Source organism: Podarcis pityusensis, assembly GCF_964106645.2.
Source record: "Podarcis pityusensis genome assembly, chromosome: 8".
Classification (NCBI taxonomy): Eukaryota; Metazoa; Chordata; class Lepidosauria; order Squamata; family Lacertidae; genus Podarcis; species Podarcis pityusensis.
The window spans coordinates 54,513,348-54,537,555 of record NC_138033.1 but is presented as its reverse complement, the minus strand read 5'-3'; the positions used below and the strand labels follow the sequence as shown (position 1 = coordinate 54,537,555).

The following is a 24,208-nucleotide window of genomic DNA, read 5'->3' as shown; positions in this document are numbered from 1 at the left end:
TTAGGGGGGCCTACACCATGTTTCTTCATAAAACATGAAACCCTGATTGTGCAAGGTTCCAGATCATGTGTTATTTGTAGGCTCTCCTTCTTCAAACACCAATGCTTAATGCACAGACATTGGAGGATGAAAGTGGGTAGGCGCATGATGCTGGATGCGACACCAATGATATGGCCCTGCGTCCCGTTATGTAAATTGGGATGGGGGCTTTCAACATCTTTCATACCCTCTACAAAACTCATTTTCCCCTGAAGCTTTGAACTTAACTGCATAGACCTCATCCAAAAATGAAACTAAGGTAGTATTCAATGTCCTTAGAGGCAAGGGAGATCTTCTGTTTTCTTGCATCCATCCCTGGTAAATCATCGTTCTTGCCTGTGTGTCTTTGTGCAACTAGTGATACAACCATGGATCATCATCATATACATTGACAGGAGGTATGGCAGGGGGTGTTGGTTCAATTTGCATTTTAATGCAATACCTAATTCACACATTCTGCATCTACAGTGAACTCCAATGCAACTAGCCTTCAAAATCAACACTTCTACAGAAGTTGTGGTAAAAATTTCCATTTTTTTAAAGTGTTCAATAAGGAGTCTTGTTCGGCAAAAAATATGCACAGAACTGCAAACTTTTGCAAAAATAATATGCAAAATACATTATATATGTGAAAATGGCATGTAAAAATGTGTACATTGGACAAAATTGCACACAAAATGTATATATTTATAGAAATGCACATTAAAATGCTGACTAATTTTGATGCAAACTGGTGTGGTGATCTGAAATTAAGATTGGAAAATAAGAAGATGAAATTGACTAATCCATTCATGTGCAATTGAGAGTGCTGCCATTAGTGATGCTTCACAGTGGCATCATGTGGGTGAAATAATTTCTCCTCGCTCTCCCTGAAGAACTGCTTATGCCTGACTCTGCCATTATACTCAAACCAGCCAGAGAAACATTAGCTGGCACTCGGTGGGAAGCATTCTTTAAAAATTGCACGAAATGAATGGGAACACTATTTATTCCAAAGGGTAAGAGATTTATCTTAAGAAGCATCACCCAAAATGAAAGCCTTTGTCTCTCACCACCTGCGGCGTAAGCGATACCAGAGCATTATTTCCAAAGTGCTTGCTTGTTTTGGTGATAGTACATGATTCATCGTTTATGTAGCAAAGCAAAATGAAAGTGAGTAATAATCAGAGCCTGGTCTGCAATATTTTCCTTCTCTTTCGAAACAGGAGGGGAAAAAATAAAGATATTTAAAGACCTGTGACAACAGAAGCACTGAGTAGATAAACCTGCATTTTCACAGCTCTGCAGAAACTTAAAGTGTACCGAATTGGGAGAAGCACACAAATAAATGTCTTAGTAAATACAAAGGAATGGTACATTTCTCTGGTTCTGATCATAAGCATTCCTCTCTTTCAATTTGGCCCCATTTTCCCTTCTCCCCAGCTTTCTTATGTGTCCCTTCTTTATTTGTTTCAGGTACAATATGTCTGAGCTGAACTTTTAGCTTGGCGGGGTGTTATGTACTAAGTTGAATAGGATCCAAAATGCAGCAATCTGATTGGTCCTAGAAAAATAGGATTCAGAATGCAGCAGTCTGATTGGTCCTAGAACAATGCAGCAGTATGATTGGTCTGCAGGAGCCACCCAATCCAGCTCCAGATGGAAGTGAATCCACAACCTGATTGGCCTACAGGAGAATTCCGGAATTAGCCAATCACATGCAGCCCATTGTGTAAATAATGTATATAAAGCAGATACTTTGGGGGAACTTTCATTCCTCCTCACCACTATGAGCTGAATAAAGAGCATGAAATCCACTCTCGACTCTGAGCATATTTCATGGGGGCACCCAAAATGAGGTAGAGGATTGCTACAGTAGGCAAAATGTTACAGGTTTCAGAGGGTCGTACTGATGTAGGTGAACAATGGAAATAAGAACATAAGAAGAGCCTTATGCTGGATCAGGCTGGTGGCCCCTTTAGTCCAGCACCCAGTTCTCACAGTGGCCAACCAGATACCTGTGGGAAACCCTCAAGCAGAACCTGAACACAAGAACACTCTCCACTCCTGTGTTTCCAGCAACTGGAGGCTGGATAATTTAGCTGGCAGAGCATGAGACTCTTAATCCCAGGGTTGTGGGTTCAAGGCCCAAGTTGAGTCAAAGATTCTTGAATTTCAGGGGGTAGACCAGATGGTGGTCCCTTGCAGCTCTACAATTCCATGGTTCTATGGTAGTTAGAAGCAACCACTGCTTTCAACTGTGGAAGTAGAGCATAGCCAGAATGACTAATAGCTATTGACAGGCTTCTCCATAGTTTGTTACTCTCTCTGTCTCTCTCTTTCAAAAGTCTTATTCTTGCTGGTGGTGTCAACACTCCACATAGCAGTCACTGTTAATTGATTTATTTAGGCAATTTTTACACCACTTCGTATTTCAGAGAAAATCTCCAAGCTTCCTAAAATATCACAAATTAAATACAACCCCCCCCCAAAAAAAAATACAGTTAAACATTCCACATTTTAGAGCAGACCAGATAGCACTTAGTTAATGAATTCTCTTAAACATCAATATAGTCTGAAACAGTTAGCATATGGTGACCATGGTAACCACTATAGATCCAAAATACAGCAGAGAGCACCCAAGGAAATATACAGTGAAATATTTGTGGGTAGCAGCAGCACTCTAACTTCTGTTGCTATCTCCTCAACTTAAGTTCACACTAAAAGTTGGGGGCAAAAATTGCATACGCCCGAACCCTAACATTTCCCCATAGGGGAGTTGCTGCAACCCCTTGGAACCTCTTTTCTGAACCTTTGCTAGTCCTACAATATCCTTTTTGGGGATGAATGGATGGAATGATGGATACAAAAGAAAAAGAAAAGGTAGCATATGAATCTATTACATACATAAAACAACTTTAAAATGATAATTTTATAAAAATAATACTAGCTTAATTAGGGGCTTTTTGTTTTGTTTTTGTTCTTGTTTATATTATGTAACTTGTGTTTTTGTTTTGTTATTTTATTTTATTTTTGAATTTATATGCTGTGAACTGCCCTGAGATCTTTGGATGAAGGGTGGGATGCAAAATAAATAAATAAATAAATAAATAAATCCTCTCTATATGTAATGACATTGACAAAATTGAATACACATTAAAATCCATTTCAAAATATATATTTTTTGTTGCAGCATATCATAAAAAATAATTATACCTTCTGAAAATATGTTCATATTGGTGCTCTGCATTCTTGATCTACCACTGAAGAAGACTTGTTAGTTGGAATGTATCTGACTTTAGAAAATATTTGTTTCAAAAAATTGCACATGTTCTTTCATTTTAATTGGTGTGTGTGTGTGAACTATTTGGTATGATTTGTGAATTCTCTGCCATGAGAACTAGCTTTCTTCATTATGGATGCCCCACACATTGGGATCCACTAGTCTTGAAGGTGTGGGAGAGATCCACACCCACCCTTAATCAACTAAAAAATGGCCAGTAACTGACCACCCTGATTTATAACCTGCTGAAGCCCAGGACTTTCTTGAGAATGCTCATCAAAACAGAGCTGCTAGCTTTTTCAGGAAGGGGTGTTCCGTGCATTGCAACAAACTACATTTGATTCCATCAGGGCTAAGCCTAATAGCTACAAAGTGACATAACTTATCTTTTAACATTGACTCTTAGTCTCAGACAAGTGCAGCTGTTGAGAACAATTTCATTAAAACTGTGCCATGTTGTCTTGCCTTTCACAGCCATTCCCAACATGGCTTCTATTCACATCAAACATTGCCTTTGATACTCACACTTACACAAAGAACCACTTCTGTTTAACCAGCAAAAGAGCCATCAGGGGGCCAAGAGAACCTCACCAGTCAGCACCATCAAAAAGAAATTGACTCTCCCCCCCCCATCCTATACCCAATACACGAAGGCCAGGTAGTTTTTCCTTACTAACAATCACCATATTCACTCATCGAGTTCACATTCTCAAGGTTCTCATAGACAGGAGGAAGAATTCTTTCCAATCCTTTACAATGGGACTACAGGATGTGCCTGTAAACATGCCCTGTTGTGGGGAGGAAATTGGTTTTTCCTACCAAAGGACATCCTTGTCTGCACTATATTTTGATTCGGTAAACATGTTGATTTATTGTTTGCAGATCTTCCAGTTTGTTATATTTTAAATGAATATAACATTTCCCCCAACCAAGCTTCTTTTACTGAGTCTTCTTTATGGGTATGTTGGCAATGACACCCATGAGATATAAAGCCCATCTGATCCCATGCGGAGTCAGGGCATCTCAACGGCTCATCTAGAAGGAACACTGCCACTAGAAGTTAAAATCAGACAACATGTGAGCCCAGAGATGCCTCCAGAATGCAGTAGTAATAGGGACAGCTTAGGGAGTGCCTTATACCGGGTCAAGCCATTGGTCCATCTAGCTCAGTGTTGTCTACACAGACTGGCAGTGGCTCTCCAGGGTTTCAGACAGGAGTCTTCACCAGCCCTATATGGAGATGCCGGGAATTGAATCAGGGAATTTCTGCACGCAACGCTTATCCTCTGCCACTGACCTACAACCCTTACTCAATGGAGGAACTCATAGCAACATAGAAAGGTGTCTTATACCACATAAGACCATTGTTTCCTCTAGCTTAGTATTGTCTCCTTTGATTGGCAGAGGCTCTTGGGGGTTTCAAAAGGGACTGCCTGGAAATGCTACAGATTGGTTCAGGGAATGACAAGGCGAAGCCTTCCCCCTCCCATTGGCAAATGTCCCAGTGGCATCATAAAGCGTCCAATGAGACCAGAGTTTTCACTCTGCACTTCTTGCCTCTTCTAGGTGAAAGAGGCCCAATGGGAAAACTTAGCTTGAGGGACCACTGAAGCTAGAGCCCACATTTCATGACCAGTCCTTCAAAGCTGTGCCTCTGACCTCATTGAGGAACCAGACTCCCCCCCCCCCCCACTTATCAGAGACAACTGCTTGACTAATAGCTTCTTATTCTTCTGGATTAGAAAAATCTTAATGATTATCATGCAAAGGAAGCTTACAGAGATAAGATACTAATCAGTCTGACTTGGCTTGTCATTGCTCATGGTTATAAACCTATTATAAAGAATGAATTGCTGGAACAGAACTCTCCCCCTTCCTACTCCTCCGCCCTTCACCAGCTTCTCTTCTTTCCCTAAAGCACTAGTCTCTTACAGCATTAGTAAGTGATGGTGTTGCTACATACTGTTGCCTTGCTCCATCTGGGTTGCACTTTGCTACTAGCTAAAGATATGATAGTGACATCCACACAGTAAATAAGGACTTGCAAGCAGTTTCTTTTTGAGAAGGGATACTTAATTGATGCATATCTGCATCCTCAAAGCAACTGTTGGCCTTTTAGGCTGGGATTTATTCAAGACACAGTTTCACAATGACCTTTCCTCCTACCCATTGGATGGAGAACAACTTAACATGGCAGATAAACAAGGATTAACTTTGAGAGAAATCACAAGATTGTTGGGTGAGTGATGAGTCTGTGTTAAGTCTCTGGGAGACTGTGTTGCAAGGAATGGTAAAGGACCAAGGCAAATGTTTGGTACAAGGTGGGGTGTGGGCAATGGTGGACCTAAATTTTGGGGGCCCTGAAGCTTGAACTGTTATGGGGCCTCCTTCAATGCGGTTGTTTACAACAACCTTTATAGCATCTGTGCTACTGACTCTCAAACTCTGAGATTGTTGAAATACAGGCAACAAAAAATAATCAATTTGAGTTGTGTGACTCTAATTGGGTCTATTAGACCAAAAATGTTTAAGCAGTGTGGACTAAAGTTGATTCTGGGGCCCAACTAGGATTAGGCACCCTGAAACCTAAACTGCAATAGTTTTATAATATATCTGCCCTGGTGGCAGGGTGTGGGTGGGTGGGTATGTGGGTGGGAGAGAGAGAGAGAGAGAGAGAGGTAGGCGGCAGATTTACTGAGCTGGGGAATGGGCAGAGTGAAAGTTTTGGCCTCTGTGATGGGTCAGCATTTCCTAAGTCAAGGTAGAGACTGGGAGATGTTTAGTTTTATTGGGAATTGCAGAGATGCTAAAATAGGGTCAGAGCATTTGTATCAGAAAGGGAGATTTTCACAACTGGTTTAATCCCAATAACTGTCCCATCAACAGATGAACCACGTGAGCTTTTTGGAAGAGAAGAGTGATGTCCATGTTGTAGCAACCATAGGACTGGGCTGAAATACCCCCAACTATATGCCCCAATTTACAGGCAACAAACAGCCTTCTACCCTGCACCCTTTAGAACATGTTTTTTTTTGCAGGGGGGAAGAGAATGCAGACAAGAACAAAATGTTTGACCTATTTATCAGAGCATCACTTGCCCTTCCTACTTGGGGCCACACACAAACACATCTACTTACAACACAGAAGATATGAGAATTGGGGTAGGATACACCACACATCCATGTATCCCATCTCTGGGTAGGCTTCAGGAATCATCACGTAGCCAATGCAAAATAATGGCAATGTGCTGTCACAAAGCCAAAGCAAGGCAAAGCCATGTCAGGAAGCAAAACCAGGATCCAAGTGTTGCACCAGCAGCACGGTAGCAACACTGATGCTACTCAGGCTTTGCACAAAGGTTTGGAGACCCCAAAGCTTTGTTGCAGCCCATCTCTTGTGAAAAATCAGATGCTTTTCACTTTTCAGCTAAAGGCAGGTGGGTCAGGGTCAAAAAGAACCAAAGAACCCCTAAAATAATCCAAGGGAGGGAAGAGCAGACTTCATTCCAGTTCCTGGGGGTGGGGGAAATCATTGCTGCTCAGTCTACAAAGAGCTGAATTTACCAGAAAGGTTCTTGCTCCATGACAACGGCCATGTAAACATCCACTCTCAATGTGTCATGTACCGCATCTGTTTTTTTACATCCTTGCTTCAATTAAGGATTCCAATTCAGTGTGTGCATACACACGCATACACACACTAACTGTTTATTATTCTACACAATGGTGAAGCATCAATTATCCACGGGAACATTTTAACCTTTTGTTAAAAATAACTGACAGTAGCTAATCTGAGGTTTTAAAAGATAATTTGGGTGTGCTGTTAGGCTTTCTCCAACAGCTTTGAGAAGCGAGATCATGGTGGGATGCAGTCGCAGTGGCTGGTTTCTTTGCTTGTATAATTTGACAAACATGGAAAAACAGCACACAACAAAGAATTTGTTTGTTTGTCCACAGCATCTGGTTTTCAAGAGTATATGGCCTCTGACCGTGCAGGGTCCAATTTAGCTATTGTGACTAAGGGTTGCTGACAAACCTTTTCTATGAGCCCTGTTGTATGAGACAAAAACAACACACAGTGTCCAACCACATGCCTCTGGGAAGGCCAGAAACAGGGCATGCAGACAATAGTCCTCTCCCATGGTTCCTCAGCAACAGGTACTTGAAGATCTACTGCCTCCGAACTTTCCACACAGTCATCACAGCATCCTTTTTAAAGGCATCCAAGCCAAATCTGCATCTCCTGCCAGGAAATTCCATAAGGCACTGTGGAATGCTGCGCAGATTTACTTAGAAGCAACCCCCAATGCATCCTAATTAACTGGGATTAGGATTGCATCCTTAATTTCACATGGCCATAGCTATATCAAGGCTCCCTTGCACCTTTGGTAAGGAGTTGTATTAGTGCCACCCCACCCCACCCCCACCATTCCTTGTGCCCTTGGCAAAGGGGTGTATCAGTGCTTCCAAAGCTGGGAGAGACCATGTACCAGAAACTCAAATAGGTTGCTTTTGGTCACCTTTTGTGCTTCACCAGTGACTTCTTCCATGGCCATTGGAGTCAATCTGCACTGCCTCCCCTCTTCCTCCTCAATTGGCTCACCTGTTTGCCTTTCTGCCTCCCTCCCTCCCACCACTCACTGCCTTCTCTGCTAGCCACTCCTGATGGAGTGGAAAGGTGTGGTTTTTGCACCCCATTGGGCCTGCACCCTTAGCGAGGGAGCAACCTGCCCAACCCCTAGGTACACCCCTGCACACAGTGTGACCTTTTCCCCCTTTTGTAGGCCCCAAAGAGTCTGACAATCGGTCTTACTGAAATGCTCAGGATGTACTTTCCAATTTGCTTTGGGAAAGTTGGGTAAAAAAACCTCAAGCGAACAAACCTGACACAGCACTTTTGTTAATTTGTCAGAGGCAGATGAAAGATAGCCCAACTCCACTCAGTCCCAGCTAGGGATCTTCCTCCATTGTGTATCTCAAAACGTTGTACATGCCCATCGGCAAAATGTTCTCTGACATCCTCCTAAGATTAGTTTTCCAGTTACCTAACGACGGTTCAATTTAATTGCCAAAAAATTTCTCCTAGAGGGGGAAAAAAGGCAACAAGCAATCTATAATTTTGCATAAATGCCTTATGGCCAATTCCAATTTGTGTTTAAATAAACCAGAAATGGCATCCTGCTGGCCTAGCCTCATTAGCACATTGCCTATAGAGCAATAGCCATGCAATATTAATACATGCTGCGTGGCTCCCCTTTGACAAGACTGTATCTTGCAACTATTTAAAAAGAAAACACATGTTGATAACCAGCAATCAAGACCTCTGTTTTTGAACCTCATTGTAAGGGCTGAATTAAGGGTAGATGTGGGTGCTATGATTGAACCATTTATTAGTTCCACATCATGCAGAAGAGGGGAGTTGGGACCAGACATAGTTTTAACTATTGCTGCCTGAGTATGGATGGGTTATAAACAAGATAGGATTTAAACAAATCCAAAACATACCCAACTACCTCCCTCTCTCTCTCTCTCTCTCTCTCTCTCCCTTGCATATACACACACCAGATCCCTGCAACTTCTGTGTTTCATAGTGTGAAATACTGTTTAGTCAACTTGATACTGTCATTATGTAGAACATAAAAGGCCTTTGACTTCCCATGTTTGCTCCTTGCATACTAAAAGCACATCACATTCCCCAAGGGCACCTCAGGGAATCAGAGACTTTTTTCAAATGTTACTTCTCCTGTACATATTGCAGCTTTACCCAAAGCTTAGAAGAAATTAATCATGCAAAACTCAATGTTGCACCAAACATCTAACACTTTTCATTAAAGCTACACTTTATTTCTTGTCGAATTGGATTTGCCAAGTGAAACTTTAAAAAAACAAAAACAACACAAAACCTTCCTTAATAGAAATAGTTTCGCCACCCACAATTTGTAGTGCTGATATTCCAGAAACCTAAGCAACATTCTGATATTGTTTCCACAGTTACATGAACAAGTCATCCTAAATACATTTGTTAGTAAACAGCAGGCCTGGGTGAATAATTTATAACCATTCAGTTAGTTAATTTGGTTTTACCTTTTCTTCCAATAACAAGCTGACTGTTCGTTCATGAGGTTTTTCTTTTCTATTTAAGAGGCATCAGTTTGCTTTCAATTATTTATGAATGTCTGTCAATGTTTTCTTTTTTCTCTTTTTAACAGTTGTGTTTCAAAATATTCACAATACAACACTTTTGCTCTGTCGACAGCCTTGGTTACAATTTCCCCTGTTTGAGGATGTGAGAATCCACTGTCCTGGCCACTGCTTAGCAGAAAGAAAGAGATGTCTTAGCACAGCCAAGTCACTAGCCTTCAGGCTCCCTTTTGAACCTGTAAAACGGGAACAATCCTGTTCTACCTCACAATTCTTTTTGAACTCTAAGCAACTCAGAGGTGTCAGGAGAAAAGAGAGAGCAGAGAATCCTGCACAGAACAAGGAACTCATCTGGTTCACCACCACCCATGGAGTAAATCTGAGGATGAAACAGGAGGAAATCATGCATGGTGTAAGGATGAGAAGATTTCCTTCAGTGCATGATCTGCTGCTTCTGAACTCCATGTTATTCATCAGAATTTCCAATGTGAATGCTGGAATTTTGGCTTGTACAGTTTGCTGCTGCTTTCAGTAGCTTCCATTCATTTGCATCCTCTCCATCAATAAAATACATCACACACACAAACACCACAATCTTGATTTCAGATATGATTTCATGAAGATGCTCTGTGTGTGTGTGTGTGTGTGTGTGTGTGTGTGTGTGTGTGTGTTTACTGATGTGCAAATGGACATTGGTAAATATGAGTGATATGCCCCAAAAATCTTCTTTTTCTTTTCTTCAACGAGAAGAAAAGTACCGTATTTTTTGCTCTATAAGACGCACCAGACCACAAGATGCACCTAGTTTTTGGAAGAGGAAAACAAGAAAAAAAATTCTGAATCTCAGAAGCCAGAACAGCAAGAGGGATCGCTGTGCAGTGAAAGCAGCAATCCCTGTTGCTGTTCTGGCTTCTGGGATAACTGTGCAGCCTGCATTCGCTCCATAAGATGAACACATATTTCCCCTTACTTTTCAGGAGGGAAAAAGTGAGTTATAGAGCAAAAAATACGGTAATTAACAAGAAAGAAATTACAACTGGTAATTGTCATAGGTGGAAAAAAAATTGAGTGAAATTCTTATAGTTGGGATATGGTTGTTTTTTTGTTGTTGCAAGCACAGGAAGGGATGGAAGTAAAGGAAGAATTTTACTCCTCTAAAGTTGACCTAAAGTTTCTAACTGCAGAAAAACAAGGAAAGAAAGAGTGTAAGAGCAAAAGATAAGGATAGATGGCTGGAGTAATCTCAGGCTTTCTATGGACTCCACCTGAGAAGCAATATTCAATAATGGCCAGGTGAGAACATGGAGGAATGAGGTTAAACAGCTTATACCCTGCAAATCCATTCTCAATCATTTAACTGGACTCCTATGGAGCACCCTATACACTAAGCCTGTCACAGCCTTGAAGTGGGAAAAGGAAAAGAGTCCCGAAATAAATACCATCACCAGACATGAAAGCTGCAAGATTATGTATGATGCAAAGCATGTTTATTTCTGGAATTAAGGCTTTGTAACAGTCATTGTGCTGCTGAAGAGCATGAAGACAAATGCTGTCAGAGCAGCATTAGTATAATCTGCCAATTTAACTAAAGCTACATTGAGGCTACTGCTGCTTCACAAAACATAGCTATTTGCAAGGAGAACAGAGGCGATTGCATGCACTAGCTGGTTCATAACTCCCTTCTGCACCTGGCTGCTGCTAAAGTTTGATATATGACAAAAGCTTTTAGCAGCGAATTCATATGGAGTCTCCCTTGCATTGGTTCATTGATGTTTAGTATGATTCCCCACCCAAAAAAACCTCTGAAACTCTTTTGACACTTCTAGCATTTGCATGGACTATCCCATGGGTTGGATTCTTTCAAGTGAAGCTTTTTACACTCTCCGAACAATGATGCTGGAGTCAACAGCAGAAGTGGATCAACTTTATTGCTCAAACCAATGTTTCAGTACTCTTCCACTCATGGGTGGAAGAAGCCCATCCAGAACAGATCATCCAGAACAGAAGCAGCTATCGAGTGGAAACTGAGGATGGGTGCCCTGAATAAATTCTCATTCAGAGTTTGGGAATGGGACGAATTTCCAGATTTGTCTAACTCTGTACAACTTTTCAGCTCCATGATGCTGAGGAAAGATAATCTGGAACATGGGGGGACCTGCCCAACATAGTGGTTGTTGTTGGTTTTTTATTACAGAGAACAAGAAAAGAGAATTAAAGCACAAAGCTGGAAATCTGTACAATTGCTGAAAATTGATTTCTCCTACCCTCCAAGGCTCTTGTGCTTTGTGCTGCCTTCTGAAGAGCAGAAACTACATGCCTCATGCTAAGTCAAGTTCTCTGGGTCCCATACCACTTCCACGAATCCTTTCTAGCCAATTAATGTTCTATTCAGAGATTCCAAAAGGCAATATACGAAGGGGAACTTTTGCTCTTACAAATTAATGTTCTTTTCATTTTGTGCTGCATTTGTGTGTGTGTTTTCTTGCTTCTTTTGTGCTTGGAAGTGCATGAATTATTACAGGGATGTGGGAAACCATCATTTGTAGTATTTACAGGATTTTCTGTTGACAACATGGTCAGCTATTTAAAAAGATCCAAACTTCACTTCTCTGGGAGCAAGCACCACTGAAGTCAGTAGATCTTACTGCTCAGTAGACATGGCTAGGATAATGCTGTAGACACCTTAATAGAACAGGAAAATAATTGTACCCATTATTTAGACATTTTATAATTTATTTATTTTTTAAAAAATAGTCTTTACAGTAGGGGTAGGCAACATGGTATCCTCCAATGCTGTGGGACTCCAACTTCCATCAGCCTCAGACACCATGACCAAGAGCCAGGGATGGTGGCATGATATGGTCTATTCATTTACTGGTTTTTAACACAAAGACCTTCAATGATGGGAGTTCTAGTCCAATAATATCTAGAAGGCATCATGTTGGCTTACCCTGTTCCACAGTTTTGGAGAATCCATCAAATGTCTTTCTCAGTTATTTCAAGTAAAATTATGACAACTGCATTTTGTGCTTGTAGGCATCTCTGCAGAGCCCCATGTATGCAGAAATCGTGTGTGTGTGTGTGTGTGTGTGTGAGAGAGAGAGAGAGAGAGAGAGAGAGATAACTAGGACCTTTCATTCCCATTTCCCCCCATTGATTCACTGCACCAGGTTAAAGCAATCCCCCAATCCAATGGATTTAATCCACAAATATTATTTTTGTTGACAGGGCATTTGCATATCCCTTGAAACATTTCACTGTCATGGTGTCTGCCAGCAAAGGGACACCACCACCACCACCTTCTCATATCATGTCATTCCTGCCTTCTTCTTTTTTAAAAAAACAACCTGAGCTTGCTTCTGTGCTTTCAAGCAGCTGTTGGAGACCCAGAAATTAGTCGAGCCATAGGAACCTAGGAAACTGACTGATGACCAATCAGACCATTGGTCCATCTTGCTCAGTATTGTTGACACTGATGGCATGATCTCCCCATTCCACAGTTGTGTTTTGGTTCACATGTTGCTTCAGGAAGTGCAGATTTGTTAGATTCACATTAAAATCTGAGCTGAACCTGATCCAACTCTCTGCCATCATCCTCCATGGGGGAATCCAAGCTCAGGCCCACCATGGTGTGAACTGATATCATGGCATTACTGCCATACGTTTGGGGCTGGCATGCCAACCCCCAAGCAGAGCCAGACAACACCAAGATCCTTTATAGGATTCCCTTTAGGGGGTGTAGGGAGTCCACTTCCACTTATCCCTGCTATCAACCCAGCTCAGTGCCCTCAACTGCTGCTAAAACTGTTGGTATGAAATGGTAGGGCATCATTTATTGGAAAAACTTTGGTTATTGCTATGAAGGAGGAGGAAAATAACTTGATTCACTAAGCTTGTCTCAAATGCAAGTAAATTTCCTCCCCATTCCTGTTAGGTGGCTAATGTTCATCCATGGCAAGAAAGACGGGGGAGTGGAGTGAGGCACAACCACTGAGGTCCAGCGCCGAGGGCCTTCTGACTGTTCCCTCGCTACGAGAAGCCAAGTTACAGGGAACCAGGCAGAGGGCCTTCTCAGTGTTGGCAGCCGCCCTGTGGAACACCCTCCCACCAGATGTCAAAGAGAAAAACAACTACCATACTTTTAGAAGACATCTGAAGGCAGCCCTGTTTAGGGAAGCTTTTAATGTTTAATTGTTGTTGTTTAGTCGTGTCCGACTCTTCGTGACCCCATGGACCAGAGCACACCAGGCACCCCGTCCTCCACCGCCTCCCACAGTTTGGTCAAACTCATGCTGGTAGCCTCAAGAACACCGTCCAACCATCTCGTCCTCTGTCGTCCCCTTCTCCTTGTGCCCTCAATCTTTCCCAACATCAGGGTTTTTTCCAGGGAGTCTTCTCTTCTCATGATGTGGCCAAAGTATTGGAGCCTCAGCTTCAGGATCTGTCCTTCCAGCGAGCACTCAGGGCTGATTTCCTTAAGAATGGATAGGTTTGATCTTCTTGCAGTCCATGGGACTCTCAAGAGTCTCCTCCAGCACCATTAATGTTTAATAGACTATTGTATTTTAATATTCTGCTGGAAGCCACCCAGAGTGGCTGTGGAAACCCAGCCAGATGGGTGGGGTATAAATAATAAATTATGATGATGATGATGATGATGATGATGCAAGGAGGAAGCTACCTCACTGCCCCCCAACAGGCATAGGAAGAATCTGCTGGTAAGGGAGGATGTTGGGGAGCTGCCTTACACATTCCCCTCCCCCCACCATTGCCTTAACAAGATTTGTTGATCTTTACATAGGTGCAACAGCTAACTCTGCACTGTGTTCCACCGGGGTGCCATCTGGGGGGTAGCCCCCCATCTTTTCAAGGAGGGGCCTGAGTCACGCACAAAATTCCATGGCGATCCTCAAAAGGATGTGCCATGGCAAAGCTTCTTCACACTGGCACATCCCTTTCACGATTGCCACAGGAAGGCACCCTAGTAATCTCAATGGGCCTCACGGAGGGGAGGGGGTGGCCTCGCTGAGGTGGCCTCAGCCTCACGGCATTGAAAAAAAGGTAAGGTGTCTGGCAGTGGGGGTGGCGGGCCGAGTCGGCCTGGCTGAGTTGGGGGTGATGGCTCATGTGTGACATCATGCAAATGCAACCCCCCCCCTCCCAATTTCAGGAGGCAACTCGGTACATCTGATGTTTTAACAGAGTCCCCTTTTGACATGTGGAGGTCCATGATCAAGAAGAGCTTGTAGCATCATGCAATTTCCAAAAAAATAATTCGCATGCTCGCTGAACAGTTAACACTCTTTGAAAGAGGGAGAAATTGCAGCAAAAGAGATCTTCCCATGAGTTGTTTGTCAGATAAACTGGCAATCACAGCTATTCCTTGTCACAGGCTGTGAAACACAGATCAGTTAAGACAATGCATGTCTGCATGTCTGCCTAAACATGATTCAGAGCATGTATTTTGGTTATCAGTGACCAAAGTGACAGCCTGCTCTAGTTACGGCCAGCTAAAGCTGACAAGTCTCTTTACTTAGATTCTCACATGGTTTTCAATGGAATAAATTAAAGGAGGACTAGTTGAAAGCTCTTTGTGGTTTTATTTAAAAAACAAACAAATGTGAATGTAGGTTTCTTCAACTTTGAAGTAAGGTGGGGTAGAGATTTAAACAGCCACTCGCAGAGTTGCTACAGGTTTGATTATTATTATTTTTTACAGAGCTGGGCCCTACATACATCTCATCCCTGGCAGATTTGCAAATTATATTATTATTATTATTAACCAAGTGGAAAACTCTTAGGAATCTAACTCCTAAGCTTCATGGTCACAAACTAAAACAGATTCCCCAAATCTCCACTCAACTACAGAAACTGCAACAATAATAAAAAAAATTTTACAAAAATGTTTAGTGTCATTTTACAGCTGAATTACAAAATCAGTCAGGAAAACCAAAGAACTACAACTCCCCACTCTGAATATATCTTCACCCTTGTAATAATAGTAAAAAAAAAAAATCCCACACAGCAATCAAAGATATTTCTATAAATATAAAGTACCGTATATAAAAAATGATTATCATGAAACCCATATATAAATCATACATACTAGAATTCCACTTTCTGATGTATTTGTAAAGACAAAGTTTCAGCACTCTCCAGTAACAGTGTCCATATATTTTATGCCTGTTGCCAGTCATAATGTTGTAGCTTTACAGTGAGGGCTATACACCACACCCTTCTATACCAAGATTTTAAAGTAGCCCCTTTGAAGCCTTTCCAGAAGTTGCTCATGACCCTATGTGCTGCCACCAGAATAAATCCATTTAAAGGTTTGTCAGTCAAGTCCTGATTTTAATTTGTAAATGGGCCCAGTAGTGCCAACTCTGAGGTCTTCACAACTTGCTGGTGTGTGATTTTGTCAATTTCCTCAATTATCTGATCCCAGAATGTTGATACTTCCAGGCATGACCACCACATAAGGCTATCAAATTGCTCCTATCATTGCAGCCTCAACAACATAATGCCAAATTATTTCTATAAAAATATGAAAATTTAACTTTAGTAGGATACCATATTCCCCCCTTTTCACAACGAAAACAAAAATAATTACAATAAATGCAATAAATTAAAATAAGCAAATAAAAGCAATTTTTAGCAACTTTGTGCCCTCCAATTGTTTTGGACTTTAGTTCCCACCATCCCTGATCATTTTCCATGCAGGATGGGGCTGATAAAAATTGTAGTCTAAAACATTTTAGTCTCTCTGAAAGAAAGAACCCACTTGCAATGGACATAATTGGTTATATTGATGAACTCCTTCCACAATCATGAAATCCTCCTAAAGTTCAACCAAAATATATTCTCCTGTATTTTAAGCTATTAGATCTAATCCTTGGGCAGTAGGGAACAAGTTTTACCCCCTTTCAGATGACTGAAGAATTCATTCCATGTCTTCCATTGGTCTAAGCTAAATTTACTCAATTGCTTCAATGCTTCCTCAATTCAGATCGTCTTCTTGCCCTCCTCTGAATCCATTCTGTGTGCCCTAATACCATTCTGAAAGTGAACAGACCACAGTTCACTGGCAGTACATGTTTGGTATGAAAATGGTTGCAGGTTCAATCCCCAGCATCTCAAGGTAGGGATTGGAAAAGATTCATGTCAGCATAGACAATACTGAGGTAGGTTCATTGCTTCCTATTTATTGACACAATGCTTAGCCAAACTATGGCTTAGTCCCAAGCAATGTTCCAGCAGGAGGACTAGAGAAGGAATGCAGTGGCCATGATCTTCACTGTGGGAGCCCACACCTTTGCTTGTTCATAGCAAGCCATGGTTGGGGCTCAGGGTATGTGCAAATTGGCCAGAGAATGATAAGGAATAGCTGAGAGTGACTGGTTCCAGCTAAGTATGAGGACTGCTGAGATGTATGAATCCCCTGGGCTTTTCCTCTGGGTGCATGTATCAAAACACTTTGACAGACATTTCAGTACCAAGATCTCTTAGAAGAAACTGTTCAAGGTCTTCCTCTAAGATGTGGAGCAGTCCAGAGTAAAGGGAAAGTGCTGGAGACTAGAAAGCTATGCAACTGAATGTATTACTCTAGTAGAGCTCCAACTGGTGCAGCATAAAGTGGAACCATTATGGTACTTCCTGTGACCTGGCAACTGTGGTTGACTTGGAAACAATGGCTCCAAGCCTATTTACATACATGTCCAAGCTCTCTGCATCTTTTTCAAGCATATCCCACTAGAGCCTTCCCAAATATTTATTTGGAAGGAAGGGGGTCTTTGAGAGAAATGGCTGCAGACAAAAGCATGCCATAGAGCTGCGATATGGGTTTTATTTATTTTCCCCCTTGTACATTTGCTATTTTGAAATTCAGATGATTTGCATATCAGACCATTGAGGCAATAAAACCAAGGACATTAGAGCTCACAGCAATATTGTTTCACTGTGTTAATTAGCAGGCACTTGGGGGAAATGGATGGCAACAGTCTTCTCCCCATATATAATTTTATCAACAAAGTTATGGATAAGCCAGAAGAGGAGAAGGGGGGAGTTCCTGAGCAGATTCCTGAAACAGCCCCATAAATCCTGCTAATTAATGGCAACTGAAAGGAACAAATGACTCTCGCTGATTTCAATCTCAGATTATATAGAAAGGTGAACAACACAACATGTTGCCACATTTGTCACCAAAATCTAACTAAGGGTAGCATAAAGAATCAGCAAACTCAAGAGAGAAACTATCAGGTACCAGGTATGTATATTTGTCAGTCCAACCCAGTGTCTGGGAGAATTTTATTACAAAGGGAAACAGGAGTGGGAATTCCACTGGGTCACATTCCACTGAGGTTATGGATGGAAAAGATGCAAGTGAATATGAGCTGCTTCTTTTAGTCCTCAAATGTTACATATTTGTTATTTTCTTCATTGTTTGGATGTCATTCTTCCACTGAAATGCATTGATATTAATGACATCATTAACTAAGTATATTTTGGGCATAGCAGATAGCAAAATGAATAACATAGATTTTAGCAAAACTGCCACAGAATGGAAATGAGCCCGTGATGGGACAGAAATCACTGCCTCCTCACATTCCTCTCTGCTACCTAGTCTTTTTTTAAACAAGAGATGCTAGGGATCAAGTTGGAGACATTCTGCATGTCTGTGGCCACTACCTGGAAAAGTTTTATTGCCTAGGGCAGCCTTTCCCAATACCTGGAGACCTTTTATTGCTTAGGGCAGCCTTCCCCAAACCTAGTAGTCTCCATGTGTTGTTGGACTGCAACTCCTTTCAGCCCTGGGTCAACACTACCAATTCTCAAGGGTGATGGGAATTGTAGTCCAAAACATATGGAGGGCATTGGGTTGGAAAGGTTGCTCAAAGGGAATAAACTGACTTTTCCCAATCTCATGCCTTCTAGACATTTTGGACTACAATTCCCATAAGCCCCATCCTGCATGACCAACATCTGGAGGGTACGAGGTTGGAAAAGGATGACCTAGAGAGATGGCATAGCCTGTAGCCCTGATGTTTTATAGCACAAACCTAGTGTGCACAGAATGGTTTGGGCTCCAGCAAATCCCAGCATGTGGTTTCAAACATTCATGAGCTAGAAAATAGGAATTCCTTCCACAGCTGTTCTTTTACACTCCAGTTTTCAACCTGAATGCCCTTAAGTGTTCCTATGTCCCCATGGCTCTAGACCAGCTCCAAAAAACCCACTGCACTTATGTCAGATCTTCTACATCAGGGGAATTGCCAGCATGAAAAAGAAAACAAACTCTGGTAATGTGGACATTTACATACTAAAACCCCAAAATAACAGCACTTAGGAATGTTTGCCCAGATCCCACACTAGGAATAGGAGAGAAATTTGTTTGCACTTCTAAAATCAGGGATGGGGAAAATGGATTCAACCAGAGGGTTAGGGGCTGCCCACCTGCCAATCACATGGTGGCATATGATTTAAACTGCAGACTACGGCTACAGCAGAAGACTTAACATTTGTTAAGTGTGCTCTAGAGTCATACTTTCCTGACTGAATTCAGAACTTTTTGAATTTGATACTTTCTGTTGCCACAGTGAAAACAACACATACTATTTTAAGGGAAATTTGCATGCAAAATACAAATATTAGTCAATATTGTGAGCAAATGATTATTAATATATATTTATTTATACCCCACCTGACAGAAATCAAAGTGACTTATGCGTGGGGGGAATAGGAACAGCTAAAAAAAAAAAGTGGGGAAATCCATTAAAAACAATTAAACTTTTATAGAATTATAACCACACACACACACACACAAAAAGAAATAAATTTAAATATATAATTACAATACAAACAGCACAGCACAGCACCAGCCCTTTCATTAAAAACAGTCAGTTCCCAAAAACCTTTTGCAACAAGCCTGTTGCTGGCAGGACAAGGAAGGAGCCAGTCATATAGCTGGAAGAGATGAGAAACTGAAAGGAAGTGACAGATCACCAACCCCATCCCATAAACTCCTGAGAGAGAAATGTCCCAACAAATTGTACGTTCATAATGTGGCCACGCTTGCCTTCCTGCCTCTTCGCCAATGCATGTGCATTAATGGGTTGCAACTGTTTCCCCAGGGAGAGGACACCTGGGCATTCCATTTCAGGAAGTGTCTTCGCAAGCGCTTTAGTTTTTACACCATTTTCAGGAAGAGAAAAGCTCTTCTCTGGCCTTTTTTATTGACTACAAAACAGCCGGATAGTTTCAGAGTAATAGCAGCCATTAGGAAGGAGAATAGGAAATAAAATAAACTTTTATTGCGTAAGTAAAAGCTTTGAGTCCAGTCTCTGTGCAGACGGCCCTCTTCTTCTTTAAACTGATCGAGGATACAGAGCCAAGCCTCCCCTCTATGGCCTATGGCTTTTTAAAAGCCGCAGATCAAGTTATTTTAAATTGATCCCTGCAAGCCCACTTCCACCCCCTGCACTCAAGCACAATTTTGAGAGCTCCAAGCAAACACTCCACCTTCCCCAAGTCTTTGAGCCTTGGCATGTGCTTTGACAAACAAACAGCAGAAACAACTCTGCACTGCAGAGAGAAATAAGATTTTTTAAACAGAGGAAAGTTTAGCAGTACATTATGTTCTGCCTACGGCAATTATCCCATAAAAGATATTGCTGTAGGAAAGTGTAAAATGTCATCCAGATCTTGAAAATGAGGTGGGGCGGGGAGAGCAGGTACCAAACACGCATAAACAATCTGGTAAGCACTATTGTCCACCTTTCTTTCCCTGCCTCCAACCCCAGGAACCTCTTCTTATTTTTAGTGCTGATGCTTAAAGTTTTAAGAGCATTGATCAGAGCAAGTTGCTGCCAAACACAGAAGAGAACGCTGAGGAACATAAAAAGTACAATTTCTAGTCACTTTTTTCTTTCTTTTTCTTTTAGTCGAGAAAAGCTGCTTATTAGCTTTGGAAAATTGGGGCCTTGGAGACCGACTCACCTTTCAGAGAAAGCTATAAACAGATAATGGGCCTGTTTCAGTTCCCATTTAATCAACCAGACTTTGCCTCCCCCCCACATTGCCTTTACGATTAAGCCCTACATCAGATTCTCCAACAAATGTTCAATCCCCTTCAGGACACTAACCAATATGTGCAGGCGACAACCAATAGTTTTATATAAAAATTTGCATTTGGCTAACGATAGAAGGAGATGGGGGGGGGTGCACTGCATCTTTCTTTCTCCCCATCTACCTTTGCCCACGGTTACAAGCACATTTACCCAGTTTGAAGCTGACACAGAATTTCTGTAAAACCAAATCATCAGTGAGGCCAGAGTCATTACATAAGAGTGCGGCTTGATCACAAAACAGCTAAGAACCAGTTAATGGGGAACCTAATGCTGACTGTTAAGGGTGAAAAACAACTTAACAAGGAGGGCTCTGATAGCTGCAGTGAAAATGAGTTGAGCAAGTTGCATTTCAAGGATCGTGGCTGGATGACGAGATGGGGAAGAAATGGGATGGCAGATATGTTTCCCCCCATCTTTCTCCTGTATAGAGGGTATCATAATGGAAAGCTCCTGTGGACTCTTCTGTCCTGTAGTTCATTACTGAATAAAGTCTGACCAATTATGAATTTGGTGTGAGCCTCCATCTTGAACCCCTGAGGGAAATTTCTACCATAAAGCCTTCAGGGATGACACTTAAAACAAGACTAAAACTCTAACAAGTGGATATTCGTGGAAAGACTATCTCCTTCTCTGCAGCCACACTAAGATCCCTGCTCCAAGTTACTACAGAGCAGGATTCTGAGATCTTTTGAAGTTGCAGGAGAAACCTCCACAGACCTCAGAAATCTGTTGGGTGCATAAGGGATAAGGTGGTCTCTCAAGTAACCTGGTCTTGAGCTTTTTTAGGGACTTAGAGGTTAGTACCAGCACTTTGGTAGCCAGTGCAAATCACACAAGCATTACACCTCCAGGCAGTTGCAAAAATAAACAAGGGCATTTGAACTAGCCACTGGTAGCAGTAGATGGGAACCTAAAAGCAACTAGGGCATTACAAAAGACAAGAGGTCTTTTGGATGTTCATTTGGCCCACTTTGCCATCCCCTTGAGTGTTTTTTTGCTACCTGGAACAACAATTATATTTCTATCCTCCCCTTCCTCCCCATATAGTAAAAACAATTAAAACCAAAACACATTAAAAACAATTACAAAGAATTATGAGCACCTAAAAACATTTAAATGTGTCATTGGACTCTGATAACACTTCTTGCTTGGCTGCAGGGAGGATAGAGAGTGATGTCTGCTTGTCTGTAGAAACGAATCTATTGTACCAAGGAAAAATAAACATTCACGGTTCCACTCACTTTTGCCTGTGGTTCTACTTTCCATCAGCATGTGGCCCTTAGAAGGGAATCCAGCCCTCATACAGAGAAGGGTTCACCATCCCAATTTTATACTGTTTCAAATATCTCTTTCCCCCCATTTTGTATAACAAGTCTTTCACTTTCACTTGTTAAATTGGATGGGGACAAAAAAAACCCAAGAAACAGTCTTTGACTCTCTGCTTTGTGCTCTCATAAAATTGCTTGCAATGTAGAAAGAAGAAATAGCTATTTGTTTGCCCTAATCTTTTGTTTCATCCAGTTAATAAATGTTCCTTATACTTAGGGAGACCAATCCCAGTTCCACACCCTGTAAGGGGCATAGTTTTGGAATGCTAGTATTATTTTTTCTGGCTTGGTCAAAGAACAGCATTGCTGGTAAAACAACAAAATAACATGTTTGCAAAATGGAAAAGAATGAAAAAAGCTTTCCAGGTTTTTAAAAAATATTTAAATAAAAATGAGAGCATGTGGGGTGGGGTGTCACACTATTATACAATGCTGGGAAATGGTCTCCAAAGAGCACTTTATATCAATAGAAAAAACAAACATCTTTTGTGCAGTAAATATCTGGAAGGGAATCAAATAATACCCACACAAAAACTTTTTTTTTTTTTTTTTTTTTGCAAATTACTGCGGACACACATTAAACAAAATAAGAGCTATACAAAAAGGAAGTTGGGTTACAATTGATTTGCATGTACATGGACCTGCACACTATATTATTTTTTATGCCACTCCAGAAGAAAGTGTAATCACACTTCTGTACAGAATCACAAGGTTGTTTAAAGCAGACTCCTGTGCTAGGTTCATGCACATACATGGTGTGGCTCGTTTTATTCAACCCAACCTAATATGAATTCCTATTGACTAATTACCACTTTACTGCATACTGCTTTAGTCAGAACGCACCTGGAGTACTGTGTCCAGTCCTGTGCACCACAATTTAAGAAGGGTATGGACAAGCTGGAACATGTGCAGAGGAGGGCGATCAAGATGATCAAGGGTCTGGAAACCCAGCCTGATAAGGAACAGTTGAAGGAATTGCGTATGTGATCCTCAAAATTATAGTGGGTTAGTTTCACTGCAGTTTACATGGAGAATTGGCAAGGGACTACCCTAAGCCTCGAGCTGGGTTTTGTTAGGCCCATCACAACTTTTAGGTGATGCACTAGAAAGAAGGAACACTAAATTTGGCACAATGAATGCACATGTGGAGTCACTACCAACCAGAAAGTTAATGGTGGCTCTGTCCAGTTGTGTGGAGAGCTTGAGGCTTGCAGAGAGAGCACGTAGTGACTGGTGAAAGAAATCAGGACAAAGAAGCAGAACCAACTGAAGCCTTTTGGCAGATCTCAGGTGTGGCAGGCTTTGCCTCCCTGGAAGAACTGGATAGGTGTTTAAATGCTCTTTGATTTACTTTGAAAATATCTGACTTCTGCAATGCAGGGGAGATAGAAATGCTGCAACAAACTCACATTTTGAGTCAGTGGTGTAGCCTACAAAAGGTAAAGATAGTCCTTCCCCTGAGGAAGCAGCCCAACCTCATTCTCACCAGAGTTCTTTCCTGCATCCTACAAAGCCCTCGGGTCATTGGTAATGACACCTCCTTAGTGCAATCCCCTCTTCTCCTGTATGAAAATGGTTATCTGGTTTATTTTGAAGAAATGTCTCCAGGTTAGAGACACATTTAAAGCACCAACTTTCCAACAGTAATAGCATGTAAATAATTACATTACATAAAAGCAATATTTGGTTTCATTTGTCTGGTATAAAATGTTCCCCTTTGTATCATTATTCTTATTTTCATAATATGGTGGCGGAATGTGAATGCCAATGTTTTCCCTGCCTTTGTTCCCCACCTTGTTCCAAAGAGTAAGTTTGTCTCTCCCCTGTCTTGTTCCAACTCTGTGCAACCCTGAAGCTATTTCACTTGTCACAACTAGTTAATGTGGGGTAAATGACAATACCCTTTACTTTTTAACTTCTGACACTCAGCTGAACTTGCTTTGAGAGGAAATATGATCTGAGAAAAACAATGGGGAAAATAGCTATAAGGCATAAGAAATAAGAATTGCTTTTGAGCTTGTGATAAAATTATTTCAAAGTGCCAGGTAAATTGAACAAGTGGCCTTTTACTACAGTGTAGTCTGTGACATGACAACAAATTTCAGTCATTGGTGTCATAGCAGAGGACCACTTACTTCATAGAGATAACTTCATAGGGCATCATCTACCAGCACGGCCTGATTCACGTTTGCTCAGAATGCAGCCCAGCTTGCTCCTAGGCAAGTGGATCCAGCAGTCAAGAAGGCAGTTACTGCATGTAGAGGGAAATGAGGAACAGATGGGACTCATTAAGCTGGGAAGGTAGCCCATCTAGCA

At 41.5% G+C, this 24,208-nt stretch overlaps 1 protein-coding gene and 1 long non-coding RNA gene across 3 annotated transcripts in view; one reads left to right on the top strand and one right to left on the bottom strand.

Moving 5' to 3' along the window:
• LOC308483060 overlaps positions 1–9,998 on the top strand; it is a 41,468-nt gene extending 31,470 nt beyond the window's left edge. The window contains exon 4 of the long non-coding RNA XR_013989574.1: positions 9,510–9,998. This is a non-coding gene — a long non-coding RNA (uncharacterized lncRNA). The remainder of the gene's footprint in view (positions 1–9,509) is intronic.
• Positions 1–24,208, bottom strand: part of CDH13 (cadherin 13) — a 680,788-nt gene that overhangs the window by 397,787 nt on the left and 258,793 nt on the right. The window lies entirely within an intron of this gene.